The 22,958-nt window shown below is 45.4% G+C and overlaps 2 long non-coding RNA genes across 2 annotated transcripts in view; both read left to right on the top strand.

Moving 5' to 3' along the window:
- Positions 1–22,958, top strand: part of LOC147982753 (uncharacterized) — a 30,830-nt gene that overhangs the window by 5,581 nt on the left and 2,291 nt on the right. The gene's annotated exons all lie outside the window — the stretch shown is intronic.
- Positions 20,018–21,558, top strand: LOC147982754 (uncharacterized). Its single transcript, XR_015615505.1, has 2 exons — positions 20,018–20,980; positions 21,136–21,558. It is a non-coding gene; the product is annotated as an uncharacterized LOC147982754 (long non-coding RNA).

Genomic DNA, 22,958 nt, shown 5'->3' with positions numbered 1-22,958 from the left:
CCTTGTTGTGGTCCTTCCTCATCGTCATGCTGACGCGCGACTAGGACAACGGCCTCCTCTGGACCTAACACCTCCCGGACGGCCGCGTCATGATCGTCGCGTACCGGAGGCCGATGGCTCTCCCCCGAACCCACCACCACTTACTTAAGGACTGCCGACGCTTGCAAGAGGGATCTTAGTGCGAGCAGGAGTTGGGGCAGCAGGTATAATGGGAACAAAGATGTGTGCCGCAGGCCTTGTACGACGGTCACGGCAGCCAGGATATCCAGGCCGACCGGTCTCGACCCCCTCTACCTAGGCGCAACTCGCCATGTCATTCGCCCAACCGCCTTGATTTGGGTCATGATTCCCCAAGGGCATTGGCATCCACCATCAACACCGCACCTAATCCCCAGAGGACCGAGGCCAAGTTCAAGAAAAAGAAGAACGGACAGTGCAGGAACAAGGATGTTGCCCCATCCCTCGCATGTTGTCAACTCCACTGATTCAACTTCCATGATTTAAAGGGAATTGGGCGATGTACCGGCTCAGAAGGAGTCTAGTACGAAAGTTTCCTGCTACAATTGTGGGCTACCTACTACTCGGAATGCAAGGAACTGACACGTTGCTACATCTGCAAGGATGAGGCCACACCATGGTTGACTTTCAGACCAACTGAGTCTATGACCTAGAGATGTGGGCGTGGGATTGAGGATTAGGGATCTGTTTCATCGACCTCTGTGATGTCGCGTTGTGTGTTCCGGAGAATCTTGCCCTCATCAAGGTGTAGTTTAGCAGTGCTCGTGTGGACATCATCCATGACGAGCTGCACCCGGTCGATGATGTCTTAGTCTTCCAAAATAGGAGACGACTATGGACAAAGATACTAGGTAGTGGCAGCACACACTATTTTTTAGACCCATTTTTTTTTTGAAAAGGGCTGGTTACGACTCAACTCCGTTCCCGTGCAAGGTTTGAGAGTTTTCGCAAGCCAAGTTTGTAGTGGCCTTCTCCATGGAGAGTAGTATCCATTGAGAATTCCACCATTGATCCCGATGTCTCATCATACCTTGAGCCAATGTGGGTTCGTCTCCATGGGATAACAGACCATGCTAGAAGGGTTCATATCATCAAGATCATGTCCAAGTCCATCGACAATCTTGTGGTGGTTGATGATCTCCCACTCACCCGTCTGGCCCTATATACACCAAGTTCGAGTGCCAGAATCCTACAAACTTATGTTATATGTTGGAGTTCTACTTTGGGGGCGACGGTTGGATCATCACAGTTGATCCAAAGGATGAGGGGAGGCACACCCCACCTCCTCGTCTAGACAATGGCTCCAATCGATGCCCCTGCAAGGACAATGATGACGAAAACCATGACGTCCCAAACAATTATGATGACTCTGACCCCTTGGAGGGCCACTAAACTATAGTCGACATCCCCTCCGCTGCCCCTCATCTTCTCGCCATGTTACCTCGCACCTTGGGCCCTACACAGGTATCTTTGTCTGTGGTTCTTGTGATGTCACCTGTACCGGCCTCGTCTAGTGCCCCGACCAAGCTGTCACCAATTGAGGGGCCGAACATGTCACGACCCCCATCTCATTACCATCGGCCTACCCCTCTAACAACCACTACGTCACCAATTTATAGAGGTGCATGTGTACTTGGATCAGCTTTCATACCTGACCGCACTGAGTTGGTACCCCCCCACCTCACATTGTTTGGCAGGGCCGAGGAGAACTCCAACGGTGTGGCATGGTGGTCCTGGCTCACTTGTCATCCCCTTCCTCCGTTCTCTTGGTATGGTGGTACGGTCCACTTAGTCGCATCCTATGACTTAGCTCTTTTCCTTCCATGAGATAACATCACTCCCATCGCCAAGTTTCGAGTTGTGGGCACTGACTTGGCCACCTAGGAGCTAGATTTTCCCTCATTGGAACCCCCTGCCCCGCCTTTGCTAGCGACAAGGCTTGCACCACTCATTGCCCCGCCCCCACCTCCTCCGCCCTCTCGCAGGAGTAACAGACTGGTGGCAGCCAGGTCAGTCATGGTGGCGATCAAGCCTATCACCGCTCAACGTGTTGGCCAACGGATGGTGGCCACCAAATTGGACTTAATTACTTCTAGCCCCTTCCTTCTTCTCCCCTCTACTTTTACTCGGTTCTCGTTCCTTGCTCTGACACATCCTGGATATTTGGCAAAGGTCATCAACGACTGTCTGGAGGCCTTTAGGGATGAAAGGCAATCGCTTGGAGAAAATCGCAGTGCTACAAGCAAAGGAGATCTATGAGGGGCAAGAGAACGATGTATCCTCGTGACCCACTCAACTAGAGGAGGTGTCCCAAGACGCGGATCATATACCCTGTAGGGCTCCGGCAACCCAGTGATGCCATAAAGGATGTCTCATGGGCGGCTAACTAAGTCCATGACTAGGTTCTTAACTCATAATAGAGCCAGATAGGTCCCCAAAAGGGGGGCTATCCCCTTGGTGGTTTCCTGTTGAAGATGATATGTTGTGTGAGGTGGACGATATGGATCCGAGAGAGTTCTTTATTAGTAAGTTCCTCACCTACAGACAGACTAACCTTAGTTGGGAGCTTATTATTCCCTAGGTTTGGCTAACTATCGCAAGTCGGTGTATTTATTAGCCGAGCTAAAAGCTAAGGTGGAGAGACGCCTCCTACCAATGGTGGTGGGTGGCAACTTTAACTTGCTCTGCTCCTTTGATGAGAAAAAAATCATCTAATATTAATGGTCCTTGTATGCATGTATTTAATGACTTCATTGTAGATCTGGTGCTTAGGGATATTACTAGTGTTGGTTTGCGGTACACTTGGATGAACAACTAGGTGGACCGTATTAGATGAAGGTCTTGTGTTAGTTGAGTTGGAACTTTGCTTCCCCCTCTTTGGCCTGAAAGTTGTCACCTCGATAAGGTTTGACCATACCCCATCTGCTCCTTACCTCAGCGGATATCTCCCATCCCTGGTAGAACTACTTCCATTATGAGAACATTTGGCTGCACCGGCCTGGGTTCAAGGAGGAGATTTAACTAAGGTGGGTGGCGGAGGCTGCTCCCCCTAGATATTTCTATATAGTTGATATTTTTCATCACTATTCAAAGGTTTCATGCCAATTAATGCAAGGATGGGAGTGCTAACCTAGGGACGTAATTTTTTCCCCGTAAGGAAGAGCTACTTGGGAAGAACCGGGTCCTTGACCACGCTTCTAACACATCTAGCCTTGCCTCTAAAGAGTGCCTTCAGCGGTACACCCTTGAGGACTCCCTTATGGAGATCCATAGAGGTGAGGAGCTTTATTGCTAGAAGTTGAGTCATCAAAACTGGCTCTGAAAGCCCGACAGCAACATGACAAACTTCCATGCAATTGTTAATTGGTGTAGGAGGAAGTGTGTCATCACATGCCTTTAGGTGGAAAATGATTCTCTAGAGGAGGCTAGAGATATATCTGCTCACATCTACTTTTCTATAAGGAGTTTCTAGCAGAACCACAAGCAGGGGTTGTCATATAGTTGGATTGCTGGCTAGGAGGAGCTAGAGTCTCGGACCTCGAGAATATGGAATTGTCCCTCCCATTATCTGTTGAGGAAGTTATGAAGGGTACCATGGTAATTAACTCCAATTCAGCACATGGTTCTGATGGGTTATCGACCACCTTCTTTGAAAAAAAATCTAGGAGAATATTAAGTTGGTGATCATGCATATATTGCGGGGGTTCTTTCGTGGCACCCTCGATATGTCTCACCTTAACTTTAGCGTGATAAAATGATCCCCAATACCATGAGGGACAAGGACATCATGAATTTTAGGCCAATCACAATGATTAATATGATCGAGCGAATCTTTGTGAAGTTATGTGCGTGTAGATTTGCCCCACTTGCCAAACCAATCTGCCTTCATTAAGGGGTGATGTATGCATGATGGAATTTTAGTGGTCAATAAGTTATTCATGAGGTTAAGGTTAAATTCAGAGAGGCGTCTTCCTCAAGCCTGACTTTCAAAAGGAGTACAATAACCCCGATTGGTCTTATCCATCAAGTGATGGAGTTTGAGGACCATGCATTGGATTTGTTAGATCATGGAGATGGTGTGTAGTGGGGAGCACCACTGTTAATATTAATAGGGAAGTTCGTCTATATTTTTTCTCGTATTGGGCTATGAGACAAGGGCACATTTTCAACCTACCATTTGACATCTTGGCGATTATCCTTGAGAAGGCCAAGGAAGTTGTTCTTATTAAAGTCTTAATGGATCATATTATCGTACCAAGGGGTATCTCCCACATGCATTATGCGGATGACACCATCATCATGGTGGAAGGTTTGGTGCTTGACATTATTGATCTTGAGCTCCCTCTTCTCTACTTTGAGGTCATGTCTAGCCTCAAGATCAACTTCGTGAAGAGTGAAGGCGAGGTCACCAATTACCCGCAGCAGAGCAACACATGATTGCACGGAAGCCTAATATCGGTGAGTATAGATCTAGTACGATAGAGAGTGGTGCAGGCGCACCTAATTAAATCTTATTGCAAGCCCGGGTCCTCATGGCTCCTGGGTCCTACGCCCGGAAATCCACTCGTAAGGGATAAATGCCGAGACGCTTCTTTAAGGATTTTGTGGTTGTAGGAGATTTTTAACCCGTAAGTGCATAAGCTAATAATCACATTTTATCCCTTGAAGATACGAAACCAAACTACCAACCTAGGGCTAGATATATAAAGCCAATGATAGCCCCCACAAAATCATGTGATATGTAGGAGAACATTCTTGTACCCTTGCTCAGTAGATAGCAAAGCCGCATTGTAATCGTCTATGATCATCAATAAAGCTATATTGACCCATCTAGAGGCCTAAATCTGGGTAAAACTACTGTGAAGTTCATCACCAATGAGATCCCTTTGGGCACCACCCCTCTTTCTACCTTATTTAATGATAGACTTTAGATCATAAGATCAACAAACCATCATTCATCAAAATTTGGTGGCCATTGTGGGGTCTAATCAGATTTTCTCGAGCGATCCAACTTTGGTCATGACCAACACCAATTGCTCTGGTATGATTGTATGAAGCAGCATGCTAGACCTATTGTCACCGTAACTGGGCATGACAGAGTGAGGGAAGTCGCTCCTGACCCCTCTCGACGATCCGTTTTGTGAAAATCAGGTTGGCCCAAGATTTCCAACATTAACGAGAACTACTAAAATTCATGCATACCAAAATGGATGTGTTTCTTAGAGTGCGTCAGACATGCCTATGATAACCTAGGACATTGTCAAACATCACCTTATTTTTTGTGATGACAAACTGGGAAGCAGAAGCTTCAGAGCTTTACTATAATGGAAATCTTGCTTTATTATAAGAAGTCGACCACCTCAAAGAGGCATGTATTGCGAGAGCTACCGAACACCCGAACTGGCTAGCCAACCCAGTTCTAGTCATGTAGCCTAACGACAAGTCGAGCAATGTGTGTGTACTTTAATGATCACAACTAGGCTTGTCCCAAAGATCTGTAACATTTTCCACGAAGATCAATTTGATAGTTGACTTCACTTTGGGATATCATAACTTTACTAGAGCATACTTAGGATACCATCAAGTGGAATGAAGCTCGTGCACAAAGATAAAACATTGTTGACCACCTCAAGAATGTGGAGCAACTTATGGAAGTTTCATGCGACAAACCTTTGAGGGCTAATCGGGAGGAACATGAAAGTGTACATTGAATACCTAGTTGTAAAATCCAGAAGAAACTTTGACTTACTACCTAACTTGTATGAGACCTTCCAGAACACTTGAGGAAAAACTGCATCAACAAGCTCAACCCTAGGAACTATTTTTTTTGGGTCGCTACAGGAAACCTCCTTGTAGTCATGGTCTCATATCATGATATAGAGATCAACCTGGCAAATATTAATGCTATATAGGAAATTCAACCACCCAAGAACATCAATGATGTTAAAAGGCTTGCCGGAAGCATGGTGGTCTACAATTGTTTCATTGCTCTTCTCGGTGATACAGGGCTCCCTTTTTAAGGTGCTCGAATGAAGCAGGAAGTCTGAGATGGCTCCAGAAGTTGATGTCGCATTCTGCGAGCTTAAGGAATATGTGACTAACTCTCCGGTCCTGGTAGTTGTTGATCCCGAGGAACCCCTCCTCTTAAATATTGTTTCTTGCCTTAGCGTTATTAGCAGAGTCTTAGTTATCGAGCGATAGGAAGAGGATGGTCAACAGGAAAAATCGCAACACCATGTTTATTGTTGTAGTGAGGTCCTGCACTGTCCTAAGAAATGATGCCCGACCATACATAAGTTCTTGCGCATTATCACCTCGATTGGAGTTATTTCCGATCTCCGATACCTTTAGTCAGCATGGGCACCATCAGACTAGGAGTCACTGTGAGGGTGAACGTCGCCTGCAGCCGGAGATTCATGCTCTGGGATGTCAACGGGAGGCTAAAAATGGATCAAGGTTTTCACAAGCTCCAGATTGGCTACATGCTCACCTTCAAGGTGTTGACTAAGGAAAGCTTCAAGGTCATCGTCTTCTACATCTCTAGCATAGAGGTGGCAGTCAAGTGCCATTAGAATGACGAAGCACTTGACATGATCCAAATAGTGCAGTGTCTCAATGCCTTCGACTTAGATCACAACAATGTTTGTATGTTAGTCTATCGAGGGCGAGCTATTACTGTGTTGTTATCATGACTATGTGCCTATGAGTTTGTCCAAGTATGGTTGTTAATGTGACGTGTACGCTAGTTCAAAGTGGTATGTTCCTCACTGCTGCTGTGTTTTGTGGTAAGGTCACCACTAGTGAGAAGGGGTGACCACAACATTAGGTCGGGAATAACCAATTGCCAGGTACTTGCGTCTTCACAGCCATAACCCTCAAGTGTTGCCAACCAAACACCATATAAAAAATGACCCCATGATGCAATGTAGGCGGCGAAGTGAAGTGCAAAACATGGTTTAGAGCATGTATTAAGTCAGCCAGGCTCAACCGGGCTGCCAGTGAAAGAAGGCCAAAATGGCTGCAGGTAATTAATTAACCAATCACACCCCAATGTACCTATGGATGGGGAGAATGGTCCCAACATCCTCTATGCTAACACTCTTAGTGGGATGAACATCTTTCGCTCCCAAGTCAGACCAATGGTACACCCTTCCACGGAGTTATCCTAGTACACCAAGCCGTGTCACTCAAGTAGATTGATATACCTATCACTTTCAAGACACTCAGTAACTACATGATCATAACCTTGTGTTTTAAAGTTATTGATCCATCGGGTTCCTTCAATGCTATCCAGAGATGGTACCCAACTATGTCTATCTCGAGCTCAAGATGTCGGCCCCCAATTGGGTCATCATGGTGCAGTGCAATATCCAACACGCCTATCAGTGCAATCATGAGAGCATCCACCTCGTCGACTTGTTGGTTGCAATGGTAGAGTTCGATGTCATCATGCAAGATGTTGTGCAAGGAGCATTAGCCTCAAATAAGAGCACAAGATCCTTGTTGTTCCAGGCAGCAGAGGTCACCAAGGAAATCCAAATTGACCCGGTTGATACAGCCAAGTTCATTCATATTTGCACCAAACTAAGCCCCGAGTAGGAGGAGGCTCTTCTCCTTTCCTTCTAGGAAAACTGAGCATATTAGCACGGACTATCTCTGACATGTCAATGGTCCTAGGAATTAACATCAACGTTCCTTGAAGTTCAGTGAAACATCAAGCCGATCAAGCAACATATGTGCTATTTTGATGAATACCAGTGCATGTCTACCAGGGAAGAGATAACATGGCTCCTGGTGGAAGGCTTTATTATGGAAGTGTACCATTCCGAGTCCTCGTCCTCAATCGGAGTGGAGGATGTGCATCGACTATACTAGTCTAAACAGGGCATATCCAAAAGATTCTTTCACTCAATGGGTGCTATCACAGCCAAGCACTTGCGACACAATATTCGGTGATCTCCCCGATGGCTGGTGAACATTCGAGCAATACAACCAGACAAAGTAGGAGTAGGGCGTTACCTCCCAATGGAGGGTCTGAAACAAGGGTAAATCATGTGTCTCGTGTGCTATCATCTTAGTCCACCACTCGCATCCTCCTCCAAACAAATTATTCATAATTTGATGGCACTAGTCATCAAGCCGTGCGGCTACACGGGCTAGAAACATTTTTAGATAGATATACTTGTTGGTTAGACACATCATGTGTCCTACAATAGATGAAGATACGTATAGATGTCTCCAATGATGTTTCTATCGGTTGAACCTTTTTTGTCAAAATAATAAAAGTAATGTCCACCGTTGGATCAATATCAAGGGCATGACATTTGTGTAACGATATTTTAGTGATAATTGGGACATTGACTATTTTTCTAGCACAGGGCCTAAGGACGTTTCATTTGTATGTATCATTCTTTTTTATAATGTCTCTTTATGAATGGAGAAGGCAAATTGAAATTTTTTATCGGGACTTGAATAATGGCATCCAAGACTATTTTTGGTGCATGTGGGTTTAAATCTTTTTTGTACTTTTGGTACGTGTTGCTTTTTCCATTAAAAATTTATGTCATGGCCGCCTAACAGATTTTGACCATTAAAATTTACATATAATAGGTTTATGATTAATTATGATTTTTTTGGTGTGTGAAAATTAATGTGTATTTTTTTCTTCTTATGTTACCCTTAAGTGATTTCTAATAATAAAATTTCTGGTTTCTGTTTTTTAAAGTAAGATTTCATTTTTTTAGAAAACTGAGAGAGACCCAAGGGACTCCCATACGTGGTAGTATAGGACTACAAATCTTACGTTCCATCTAATTGATATGGCAGCTCAGATTTTGGTTTTATAAGGAAATATTTCTTTTTTTCTAGGAAACAGAGAGTCCTAAGGCAGTAAAACTCCCATACGTGGTAGTATTATTAGTCATCACGTGTTATGTTTCATCTGATGGCTATGTATACATTATGTGTTAATCCAACGGTCAAAATTCTTTAATCCTAAGGATTAATGGGGTGCCCCGTATGGTGCCTCCAATTAGTAAATATAATATTGCCAGACTCATAGTATCCCTGTCTGTCCACCCCTTCCTTCAGGGACTATTGCATTACTATGAGGTTCAGCTGCCAAAGCTGAATTGGAATGGACTTTTGCACATCGCCTGTTTCATGACCTTCTACGGGCACTTCCTAGGCTTGCACCCCCATTTTACGTTGTGGAAGAGTCTCTTCTTGATGAAGCCCAATCCAAGTCACAAGAAGTTTCAGTATGCGGTAGGGCTAGTATCGAGTTCAGGTCGAAGGTTCCCTACTTCAAGCCACCTCCCAGGAAGACCAACAAAAAGTGGAACAGATTATAGTTCTACTTCACCAATGTTCAGTAAGGTTTTTGGGGTATGATTGCAGTCCACCAATGCCCAAGGCGTCTTGGTGAATTTCATTGCTCTATATGAGAATACCTCTTTGTATCCCATAAATTGATGATGGTTCAACGCATGCTTGAAAATAGAGTCACCAAATTGTGTCCTTTTGACCTTCCTCAGTTGGTGGAGACAACTCCTCCAGGCTAGAACGAACCCAATGTATGAGTGTTGGGGAACGTTGCAGAAAAACAAAAATTTTCCTACTCGTTTCACCAAGATCATCTAGGAGTTCATCTAGCAACGAGTCATTGGATGCATCTACATACCTTTGTAGATCGCGCACGGAAGCGTTCTAAAGAACGGTGATGATGTAGTCGAACACGACGTGATCCAAATCACCGATGACCAAGCGCCGAACGGACGGCACCTCCGCGTTCAACACACGTACGGGACGGGAGACGTCTCCTCCTTCTTGATCCAGCAAGGGGGAAGGAGAGGTTGACGAAGATCCAGCAGCACGACGGCGTGGTGGTGGATGCAGGGCGTCACAGTAGCAGGGCTTCGCCTATACTACGAGGAAGAGAGACGTAACGGGGAGAGAGGGAGGCGCCAGGGGCTGGTGTATGAAGTCCCTCCTCTCCCCCACTATATATAGGGGTGCCAGGGGGGCGCCGGCCCTAGTAGATGGCATCTACTAGGGGGGGCGGCGGCCAAGGGGAGGTTTCCCTCCCCCCCAAGGCACCTAGGGGTGCCTTCCACCACTTGGACTCCTCCTTGGTGGAAACCCTAGGCGCATGGGCCTATAGGGGCTGGTGCCCTTGGCCCATATGGGCCAAGGCGCACCCCCTATAGCCCATGTGGCCCCCGGGGCAGGTGGCCCCACCCTGTGGGCCCCCGGGACCCCTCCGGTGGACCCGGTACAATACCGATGACCCCGGAACTTGTCCCGATGCCCGAAACAGCACTTCATATATATAATTCTTTACCTCCGGACCATTCCGGAACTCCTCGTGACGTCCGGGATCTCATCCGGGACCCCGAACAACATTCGGGTTACTGCATATACATATCTTCACAACCCTAGCGTCACCGAACCTTAAGTGTGTAGACCCTACGGGTTCGGAAGACAAGCAGACATGACCGAGACGACTCTCCGGTCAATAACCAACAGAGGGATCTGGATACCCATGTTGGCTCCCACATGTTCCACGATGATCTCATCGGATGAACCACGATGTCGAGGATTCAATCAACCCCGTATGCAATTCCCTTTGTCAATCGATATGTTACTTGCCCGAGATTCGATCGTCGGTATCCCAATACCTCGTTCAATCTCGTTACCGGCAAGTCACTTTACTCGTACCGTAATGCATGATCCCGTGACCAGACACTTGGTCACTTTGAGCTCATTATGATGATGCATTACCGAGTGGGCCCAGTGATACCTCTCCGTCATACGGAGTGACAAATCCCAGTCTTGATCCATGTCACCCAACAGACACTTTCGGAGATACCCGTAGTCTACCTTTATAGTCACCCAGTTACGTTGTGACATTTGGCATACCCAAAGCACTCCTACGGTATCCGGGAGTTACACGATCTCATGGTCTAAGGAAAAGATACTTTGACATTGGAAAACTCTAGCAAACGAACTATACGATCTTGTGCTATGTTTAGGATTGGGTCTTGTCCATCACATCATTCTTCTAATGATGTGATCTCGTTATCAATGACATCCAATGTCCATAGTCAGGAAACCATGACTATCTGTTGATCAACGAGCTAGTCAACTAGAGGCTCACTAGGGACATGTTGGTGTCTGTTATTCACACATGTATTACGATTTCCGGATAACACAATTATAGCATGAATAAAGACAATTATCATGAACAAGGAAATATAATAATAATGCTTTTATTATTGCCTCTAGGGCATATTTCCAACAGTCTCCCACTTGCACTAGAGTCAATAATCTAGTTACATTGTGATGAATCGAACACCCATGGAATTCTGGTGTTGATCATGTTTTGCTCTAGGGAGAGGTTTAGTCAACGGATCTGCTATATTCAGGTCCGTATGTACTTTACAAATCTCTATGTCTCCATCTTGAACATTTTCACGAATGGAGTTGAAGCGACGCTTGATGTGCCTTGTCTTCTTGTGAAACCTGGGCTCCTTGGCAAGAGCAATAGCTCCAGTGTTGTCACAGAAGAGCTTGATCGGCCCCGACGCATTGGGTATGACTCCTATGTCGGTGATGAACTCCTTCACCCATATTGCTTCATGTGCTGCCTCCGAGGCTGCCATGTACTCCGCTTCGCATGTAGATCCCGCCACGACGCTTTGCTTGCAACTGCACCAGCTTACTGCCCCACCATTCAAAATATACACGTATCCGGTTTGTGACTTAGAGTCATCCAGATCTGTGTCGAAGCTAGCGTCGACGTAACCCTTTACGACGAGCTCTTCGTCACCTCCATAAACAAGAAACATTTCCTTAGTCCTTTTCAGGTACTTCAGGATATTCTTGACCGCTATCCAGTGTTCCTTGCCGGGATTACTTTGGTACCTTCCTACCAAACTTACGGCAAGGTTTACATCAGGTCTGGTACACAGCATGGCATACATAATAGAACCTATGGCTGATGCATAGGGGATGACGCTCATCTCTTCTATATCTTCTGCCGTGGTCGGACATTGAGTTGAGCTCAATTTCATACCTTGTAATACAGGTAAGAACCCCTTCTTAGAATGATCCATATTGAACTTCTTCAATATCTTATCAAGGTATGTGCTTTGTGAAAGACCTATGAGGCGTCTCGATCTATCTCTATAGATTTTGATGCCTAATATATAAGCAGCTTCTCCAAGGTCTTTCATTGAAAAACTCTTATTCAAGTAGGCCTTGATGCTGTCCAAGAGTTCTATATCATTTCCCATCAAAAGTATGTCATCTACATATAATATGTGAAATGCTACAGAGCTCCCACTCACTTTCTTGTAAACGCATGCTTCTCCATAAGTCTGCGTAAATCCAAACGCTTTGATCATCTCATCAAAGCGAATGTTCCAACTCCGAGATGCTTGCACCAGCCCATAAATCGAGCGTTGGAGCTTGCACACTTTGTCAGCATTCTTAGGATCGACAAAACCTTCCGGCTGCATCGTATACAATTCTTCCTTAAGGAAACCATTAAGGAATGCTGTTTTGACGTCCATTTGCCATATTTCATAATCATAGAATGCGGCAATCGCTAACATGATTCAGACGGACTTCAGCTTCGCTACCGGTGAGAAAGTCTCATCATAGTCAACCCCTTGAACTTGTCGATAACCTTTAGCGACAAGCCGAGCTTTATAGATGGTCACATTACCACCCGCGTCTGTCTTCTTCTTAAAGATCCATTTATTTTCTATGGCTCGCCGTTCAACGGGCAAGTCAGTCAAAGTCCATACTTCGTTTTCATACATGGATCCTATCTCGGATTTCATGGCTTCTAGCCATTTGTCGGAATCCGGGCCCGCCATCGCTTCTTCATAGTTTGAAGGTTCACTGTTGTCTAACAACATGATTTCCAAGACAGGGTTGCCGTACCACTCTGGCGCGGAACGTGTCCTTGTGGACCTTCGAATTTCAGTAGGAGCTTGATCAGAAGTATCTTGATCATTATCATTAACTTCCTCTCTAGTCGGTGCTGGCACCTCAGGAACATTTTCTTGAGTTGCGCCATTTTCCGGTTCAAGAGGTAATACTTCATCAAGCTCTACTTTCCTCCCACTTACTTCTTTCGAGAGAAACTCTTTCTCTAGAAAGGACCCATTCTTGGCAACAAAGATCTTGCCTTCGGATCTGAGGTAGAAGGTGTACCCAATAGTTTCTTTTGGGTATCCTATGAAGACGCATTTTTCCGACTTGGGTTCGAGCTTCTTAGGTTGAAGTTTCTTGACATAAGCATCGCATCCCCAAACTTTTAGAAACGACAGCTTAGGTTTCTTCCCAAACCATAATTCATACGGTGTCGTCTCAACGGATTTCGATGGAGCCCTATTTAAAGTGAATGCAGCAGTCTCTAAAGCATAGCCCCAAAAGGATAGCGGTAAATCAGTAAGAGACATCATAGACCGCACCATATCCAATAGAGTGCGATTACGACGTTCGGACACACCGTTACGCTGAGGTGTTCCAGGCGGCGTGAGTTGTGAAACTATTCCACATTTTCTTAAGTGTGTGCCAAATTCGTGACTCAAGTATTCTCCTCCACGATCTGATCGTAGAAACTTGATTTTCCTGTCACGTTGATTTTCAACCTCACTCTGAAATTCCTTGAACTTTTCAAAGGTTTCAGACTTGTGTTTCATTAAGTAGACATACCCATATCTACTCAAGTTATCAGTGAGGGTGAGAACATAACGATAGCCACCGCGAGCCTCAACACTCATTGGACCGCACACATCAGTATGTATGATTTCCAATAAGCTGGTTGCTCGCTCCATTGTTCCTGAGAACGGAGTCTTGGTCATTTTACCCATGAGGCATGGTTCGCACGTGTCAAATGATTCATAATCAAGAGACTCTAAAAGTCCATCTGCATGGAGCTTCTTCATGCGTTTGACACCTATGTGACCAAGGCGGCAGTGCCACAAGTATGTGGTACTATCATTATCAATTTTACATCTTTTGGTAATCACACTATGAATATGTGTAGCAATACGCTCGAGATTCATTAAGAATAAACCATTCACCATAGGAGCATGACCATAAAACATATCTCTCATATAAATGGAACAACCATTATTCTCAGATTTAAATGAGTAGCCATCTCGAATTAAACGAGATCCCGATACAATGTTCATGCTCAAAGCTGGCACTAAATAACAATTATTGAGGTTTAAAACTAATCCCGTAGGTAAATGTAGAGGCAGCGTGCCGACGGCGATCACATCGACCTTGGAACCATTCCCGACGCGCATCGTCACCTCGTCCTTCGCCAGTCTCCGTTTATTCCGCAGCTCCTGCTGTGAGTTACAAATATGAGCAACGGCACCGGTATCAAATACCCAGGAGTCACTACGAGTACTGGTTAGGTACACATCAATTACATGTATATCACATATACCTTTTGTTTTGCCGGCCTTCTTGTCCGCTAAGTATTTAGGGCAGTTCCGCTTCCAGTGACCGCTTCCCTTGCAATAAAAGCACTCAGTCTCGGGCTTGGGTCCATTCTTTGGCTTCTTTCCGGCAGCTTGCTTGCCGGGCGCGGCAACCTCCTTGCCGTCCTTCTTGAAGTTCCTTTTACCCTTGCCTTTCTTGAACTTAGTGGTTTTATTGACCATCAACACTTGATGTTCCTTCTTGACTTCTACCTTCGCTGATTTCAGCATTGAGAACAACTCAGGAATGGTCTTTTGCATTCCCTGCATGTTGAAGTTCATCACAAAGCTCTTGTAGCTTGGTGGAAGCGACTGGAGGATTCTGTCAATGACCGCATCATCCGGGAGATTAACTCCCAGCTGAGACAAGCGGTTATGCAACCCAGACATAGTGAGTATGTGCTCACTGACAGAACTATTTTCCTCCATCTTACAGCTGAAGAACTTATCGGATACTTCATATCTCTCGATCCGGGCATGAGCTTGAAAAACCATTTTCAGCTCTTCGAACATCTCGTATGCTCCATGTCTCTCAAAACGTTTTTGGAGCCCCGGCTCTAAGCTGTAAAGCATGCCGCACTGAACGAGGGAGTAGTCGTCAACACGTGTCTGCCAAGCGTTCATAACGTCTTGGTTCTGTGGGACGGGAGCTTCACCTAGCGGTGCTTGTAGGACATAATCTTTCTTGGCAGCTATGAGGATGATCCTCAGGTTCCGGACCCAGTCCGTATTGTTACTGCCATCGTCTTTCAGCTTGGTTTTCTCTAGGAACGCGTTGAAGTTGAGGACTACGTTGGCCATTTGATCTACAAGACATATTGCAAAGATTTTAGACTAAGTTCATGATAATTAAGTTCATCTAATCAAATTATTAATGAACTCCCACTTAGATTAGACATCCCTCTAGTCATCTAAGTATTACATGATCCGAGTCAACTAGGCCGTGTCCGATCATCACGTGAGACGGACTAGCCAACGTCGGTGAACATCTTCATGTTGATCGTATCTTCTATACGACTCATGCTCGACCTTTCGGTCTTCTGTGTTCCGAGGCCATGTCTGTACATGCTAGGCTCGTCAAGTTAACCCTAAGTGTTTTGCATGTGTTCCGAGGCCATGTCTATACATGCTAGGCTCGTCAACACCCGTTGTATGTGAACGTAAGGATCCATCACACCCGATCATCACGGCGTGCTTAGAAACGACGAACTGTAGCAACGGTGCACAGTTAGGGGAGAACACTTCTTTAAATTGTCATGAGGGATCATCTTATTTACTACCGTCGTTCTAAGTAAACAAGATGCAAAACATGATAAACATCACATGCAATCAAATAATAAACGTGACATGATATGGCCAATATCACATAGCTCCTTTGATCTCCATCTTGGGGCTCCATGATCATCTTGTCACCGGCTTGACACCATGATCTCCATCATCATGATCTCCATCATCGTGTCTCCATGAAGTTGCTCGCCAACTAATACTTCTACTACTATGGCTAACGCGTTTAGCAATAAAGTAAAGTAATTTACATGGCGTTTCTCAATGACACACAGGTCATATAAAAGAATAAAGACAACTCCTATGGCTCCTGCCGGTTGTCATACTCATCGACATGCAAGTCGTGATTCCTATTACAATAGCATGAACATCTCATACATCACATATAGATCATTCATCATTCATCACAACTTTGGCCATATCATATCACAAACCACTTGCTGCAAAAACAAGTTAGACGTCCTCTAATTGTTGTTGCAAGTTTTACGTGGCTGAATTAGGGTTCTAGCAAGAACGTCTTCTTACCTACGTTAAAGCCACAACGTGATTTGTCAACTTCTATATACCCTCCATAAGGACCCTGTTCATCGAATCCGCTCCAACTAAAGTGGGAGAGACAGACACCCGCCAGCCACCTTATGCAACTAGTGCATGTTAGTCGGTGGAACCGGTCTCACGTAAGCGTACGTGTAAGGTTGGTCCGGGCCGCTTCATCCCACAATACCGCTGAAGCAAGATAAGACTAGTAGCGGCAAGAAAGTTGACAAATCTACGCCCACAACTAATTGTGTTCTACTCGCGCAAGAAGAACTACGCATAAACCTGGCTCTGATACCACTGTTGGGGAACGTTGCAGAAAAACAAAAATTTTCCTACTCGTTTCACCAAGATCATCTAGGAGTTCATCTAGAAACGAGTCATTGGATGCATCTACATACCTTTGTAGATCGCGCACGGAAGCGTTCTAAAGAACGGTGATGATGTAGTCGAACACGACCTGATCCAAATCACCGATGACCAAGCGCCGAACGGACGACACCTCCGCGTTCAACACACGTACGGGACGGGAGACGTCTCCTCCTTCTTGATCCAGCAAGGGGGAAGGAGAGGTTGACGAAGATCCAGCAGCACGACGGCATGGTGGTGGATGCAGGGCGTCACAGTAGCAGGGCTTCGCCTATACTACGAGGAAGAGAGACATAACGGGGAGAGAGGGAGGCGCCAGGGGCTGGTGTATGAAGTCCCTCCTCTCCCCCACTATATATAGGGGTGCCAGGGGGGGCGCCGGCCCTAGTAGATGGCATCTACTAGGGGGGGCGGCGGCCAAGGGGACGTTTCCCTCCCCCCAAGGCACCTAGGGGTGCCTTCCACCACTTGGACTCCTCCTTGGTGGAAACCCTAGGCGCATGGGCCTATAGGGGCTGGTGCCCTTGGCCCATATGGGCCAAGGCGCACCCCCTATAGCCCATGTGGCCCCCGGGGCAGGTGGCCCCACCCTGTGGGCCCCCGGGACCCCTCCGGTGGACCCGGTACAATACCGATGACCCCGGAACTTGTCCCGATGCCCGAAACAGCACTTCCTATATATAATTCTTTACCTCCGGACCATTCCGGAACTCCTCGTGACGTCCGGGATCTCATCCGGGACCCCGAACAACATTCGGGTTACTGCATATACATATCTTCACAACCCTAGCGTCACCGAACCTTAAGTGTGTAGACCCTACGGGTTCGGGAGACAAGCAGACATGACCGAGACGACTCTCCGGTCAATAACCAACAGAGGGATCTGGATACCCATGTTGGCTCCCACATGTTCCACGATGATCTCATCGGATGAACCACGATGTCGAGGATTCAATCAACCCCGTATGCAATTCCCTTTGTCAATCGATATGTTACTTGCCCGAGATTCGATCGTCGGTATCCCAATACCTCGTTCAATCTCGTTACCGGCAAGTCACTTTACTCGTACCATAATGCATGATCCCATGACCAGACACTTGGCCACTTTGAGCTCATTATGATGATGCATTACCGAGTGGGCCCAGTGATACCTCTCCGTCATACGGAGTGACAAATCCCAGTCTTGATCCATGTCACCCAACAGACACTTTCGGAGATACCCGTAGTCTACCTTTATAGTCACCCAGTTACGTTGTGACGTTTGGCATACCCAAAGCACTCCTACGGTATCCGGGAGTTACACGATCTCATGGTCTAAGGAAAAGATACTTTGACATTGGAAAACTCTAGCAAACGAACTATACGATCTTGTGCTATGTTTAGGATTGGGTCTTGTCCATCACATCATTCTCCTAATGATGTGATCTCGTTATCAATGACATCCAATGTCCATAGTCAGGAAACCATGACTATCTGTTGATCAACGAGCTAGTCAACTAGAGGCTCACTAGGGACATGTTGGTGTCTGTTATTCACACATGTATTACGATTTCCGGATAACACAATTATAGCATGAATAAAGACAATTATCATGAACAAGGAAATATAATAATAATGCTTTTATTATTGCCTCTAGGGCATATTTCCAACAGTCTCCCACTTGCACTAGAGTCAATAATCTAGTTACATTGTGATGAATCGAACACCCATGGAATTCTGGTGTTGATCATGTTTTGCTCTAGGGAGAGGTTTAGTCAACGGATCTGCTATATTCAGGTCCGTATGTACTTTACAAATCTCTATGTCTCCATCTTGAACATTTTCACGAATGGAGTTGAAGCGACGCTTGATGTGCCTTGTCTTCTTGTGAAACCTGGGCTCCTTGGCAAGAGCAATAGCTCCAGTGTTGTCACAGAAGAGCTTGATCGGCCCCGACGCATTGGGTATGACTCCTATGTCGGTGATGAACTCCTTCACCCATATTGCTTCATGTGCTGCCTCCGAGGCTGCCATGTACTCCGCTTCGCATGTAGATCCCGCCACAATGCTTTGCTTGTAACTGCACCAGCTTACTGCCCCACCATTCAAAATATACACGTATCCGGTTTGTGACTTAGAGTCATCCAGATCTGTGTCGAAGCTAGCGTCGACGTAACCCTTTACGACGAGCTCTTCGTCACCTCCATAAACAAGAAACATTTCCTTAGTCCTTTTCAGGTACTTCAGGATATTCTTGACCGCTATCCAGTGTTCCTTGCCGGGATTACTTTGGTACCTTCCTACCAAACTTACGGCAAGGTTTACATCAGGTCTGGTACACAGCATGGCATACATAATAGAACCTATGGCTGATGCATAGGGGATGACGCTCATCTCTTCTATATCTTCTGCCGTGGTCGGACATTGAGCTGAGCTCAATTTCATACCTTGTAATACAGGTAAGAACCCCTTCTTAGAATGATCCATATTGAACTTCTTCAATATCTTATCAAGGTATGTGCTTTGTGAAAGACCTATGAGGCGTCTCGATCTATCTCTATAGATTTTGATGCCTAATATATAAGCAGCTTCTCCAAGGTCTTTCATTGAAAAACTCTTATTCAAGTAGGCCTTGATGCTGTCCAAGAGTTCTATATCATTTCCCATCAAAAGTATGTCATCTACATATAATATGTGAAATGCTACAGAGCTAGGTCCGACGAGGTGGTTGTGTTCGAAGGCCTCCCTTTAGCATCTTGGCATTAGTGTCAGTTGCAGTCTAGGGAGGTTAGTATTCCATCATCCTACTATGTGACGCCCTTCGAGCCAAGGCGAGGAGCAGGGTTTTTTTGGTGATGGAACAACCTGGCATTGTTCTGTTGGACGTTCGGGCAATGGTGAAGACATAGCTTCCGTCGATGGTTGGTTTCCTTCGTGAGGTGGCCTCCTTCACAGCTTCGGTTCTTCGATTATGTTTGAGTGCTCCAATGCCTCATTGTCTTTCCTTTTGGGGATTCGTTGCTTCTCCTTAGCACCCTTATTTCATGCCGGAGTTTGTCTTCGTGTTTTTTTGGCATTGTATTGTGTTGTATCGTTGGCTGTAAGGGCTTCATTAATTTAAAGCCAAACGTCAGCCTCTTTTCTAATAAATGTATGTCGTATGTCAATGCAGGGAACCAAAGAAATTGAATCCCCTAGTGACGGAGTCAAATCCGACAGATCTCGTGTAGGGGGTCACGAGCTGGTAGCCTTAGAACGATGATAACATGATACGAGGGCACACCGATGTTTACCCAGGTTCAGGCCCTCTCGAAGAGGTAAAACCATACGCCCTTCTTTGACTGTATTGATGAATGGAGTACAGAGTACAGGTTGAACTACCATGAGATCACGTGTGAAAAAGTTGGCCTCTACGGTCTACACTCCTCAGTTTATATAGACACCAAGGGTACCTAGGGTTACACATAGGTCGGTCACATATGAAGCTAAATGTGCATAGGATTGCATTCGTGCCTTGGAGTATGTACCAAGTCTTTGGAAGATTCCATCTTGAGGCCCTTATGGACCTGGCGAATGTGACCCAATGGCTGGTAACTTTGGGGGTCCTTGGCCCGACCCACGTCCTTCTGGGAGCCGACGTGGTTAGCATCCCCTTATCAAGACACCATCACCCATATGGTAGGGGATCTTGTCAACGAACTAATGCGAGGAAGTCATATTCTGCTCAACCACCACCACCCTTAACGACGATTCATAGTTCGTTGCCAACCACACCTCTGTCACCCTCCATCAACGACGCAATTGACGCTGCCAACTACATCTCCGTTATCAGCTTTGTCTATGGTGGTGCAAATGTGTCAGTCGACTCTGCCTCCACCGCCAGCCCAAGAACATAAGGAGAAGTGTTGGGTCTACCACTCCTCCGAGGACTACTCAGTTGAGGAAACCAAGCACACGGTCTCCCGTTGCTCTTTCAACTGAAGGGATGAACTCGGGCTGGGCGATGGCACCGGCTCATGCCTGAGTGAAGAATTATTGGTGGATACATCGACATGTCACTGTTGTACCCATGCGGACTCCATCAGAACTTATATTCCCCCAAGTTTCCTTGTATTACCAAGAGGATCCAAGCTTGGTCATCATGAAAATCAATGAGATGAAGGGGCAGATGAAATGTAGAAGCTCATGGACCGCTTCTCAAGGTTTGAGAGTGAGTCCCAGAGATGGTTAGAGTTGTGCGACATGCCTCCAATGGGATTAAGCTCGGGGTGTGGTATGCAATGGAGGTACGTCCTTATGTATTTTAGCACCTTTCCTTATTTTATTTTGTTATGAGTGTGCGACCAGTTCACTCTTAGGGTGTAGCTCGCGAGGATCTGGACACCTGTTTTCTATTGTGCAAAGGTTCCTTTTTATAATATAGTAATTTCTTTGATGATAGGGGCATGAACAGGAACCACATTGGTGTAACCCCTGAGCCTCTTTCTTGGTTCATTGAATTGAGTGTAGGTTCTACCAAAGACTGGCCATCTTTGTATCTTGTTGGTCTTCCACACCACTCCAAAGATAAATCCCAAAACAATGTGGGCAATGTTGAAGCGATGGACTAGAAGATGATGAGCAAGGCCACCTGGGAGGAATTAAACAGCATGCTCAGGGATCTACAACAAGCCCGGAGTGGAAGATCAGGTGATCCTCTTCAAAGCTAGGGACTAGATCATCCTCGAGGACAACTCCACCCACCAAAAAAGGCATGGAAGCCTCATCATGATCCGATTTCCATGCAAAGGTTGCTTGGCAGATAACAACAGTCCTACCAATGGTCGGCTTAGAAGCTCCAATGGCAAGAATTGCATGGCCGGTAGTGACATGATCCACTTTCTCGGTAGCGGTGGGAGAGGTGTCCTCACCCGTGACCCCGCATGCCGGGCATCATGGGGGTATGTGCGGGGTCGCCGTTCCAGGTAGAGGGGGATGCGGTAGATGTACGCGAATGCGGTTTGAACGGCGGCTTGGACCAACATGGAATCTTAGGCCACTTGGACTGAGGTGGTTGCAAAGGGTGCAACAAAGTGCTTTATATAAAAGTGGAAAGTGAAGGTAGTTGTTACAAGTGGCGGCAACGGACCAGCGCGACAAAGAGGGTGCAATCCTAGGATAGCCCGCTAGTCACGGAAGGCAAGGTGAGGACGACCAGCTGCATTGCCCCATCATTGCTCTGGCCACCATGGAAAGGCTCATTGCCCTAGTTCAATAAGTGATGTCGCAAGTAGTGGATTTATCTATCTTCAAGATTAACTCAAGTAGATATTTATATTTACTGAGACATAAATCTTGATCTTTTGAAATATTTTAAAAGGTTTTTCTAGAATGAAGTAGAACTGATTGTAACAAAAAATATGTTTCACAATTAGATTGCAGAAAGAAATAGTTGAGATACAAATTTAGCGAATGTCTAATGAGCCGTGAAAAGAATTTATAGCTTGCAATTCCCAGAACAATACTAAAAGTAGAATGTTTTGAGTAGATGTAATCAAGCCATGTATGACATGGTGAGATCAAAGATGACATTGATTATTTCGCCAATATACTTTTTAATGTGATGCTTTAGAGACTATGTCTTTTACACTTGAAAAAGCACTATCAAATTTGTTGATACAAGTGTTACTTTGTAGGTTATCCCAAATGATTGGGTATTCCTATATGATTAAGCCGAGACAAAGTTGCCACAAAGTGCTGAAATTTTGAAGAAATTTTTTTCTGGAAAAGTGTGAGTGTGAGGATAGTGCAAATCAACAAGATTACATAATCTTCGTGATCAGGTCAAAGAAAAGAAATGTTGGAAGTAATTCTAGAATTTCCTACAACGACTAATACGAAAGCCTCTACATGAGATATAGTCTTCAGTTGAACTTGCAGCTGAACCATATAGGTTGAGCAAATTCATGCAGACTTTTGTGGTGTGCAAACGAAACACTGTTAAACAAAAAATGGACTTATAATACACAAAGAAGCGTTGAAGAACCCTGACTCCGGAAATTGGCTATATGACAACATAATCCGAGATAGTATGCGTACACATAAATCAAGCTTAGAACTTGATTAACCATTCGAAAGACGTAGATTCTAAAGAATAGTATTGGACCTATAAATTGACAAATATAAAGATGTTTTATAATGCTCGAATTTTTACAAATAGTTTATGACAGGATCAAGTAGTTGATTTTGACGAGATTATTTCATCACAACAATACTTAAAGTCAG

The sequence above is a fragment of the Triticum urartu genome, chromosome 2A (genome assembly GCF_056163025.1).
Source record: "Triticum urartu cultivar PI428250 chromosome 2A, HENAU_Tu73, whole genome shotgun sequence".
Classification (NCBI taxonomy): Eukaryota; Viridiplantae; Streptophyta; class Magnoliopsida; order Poales; family Poaceae; genus Triticum; species Triticum urartu.
The sequence above is the reverse complement of the archived record's forward strand: the minus strand, read 5'-3'. Positions and strand labels throughout refer to the sequence as shown.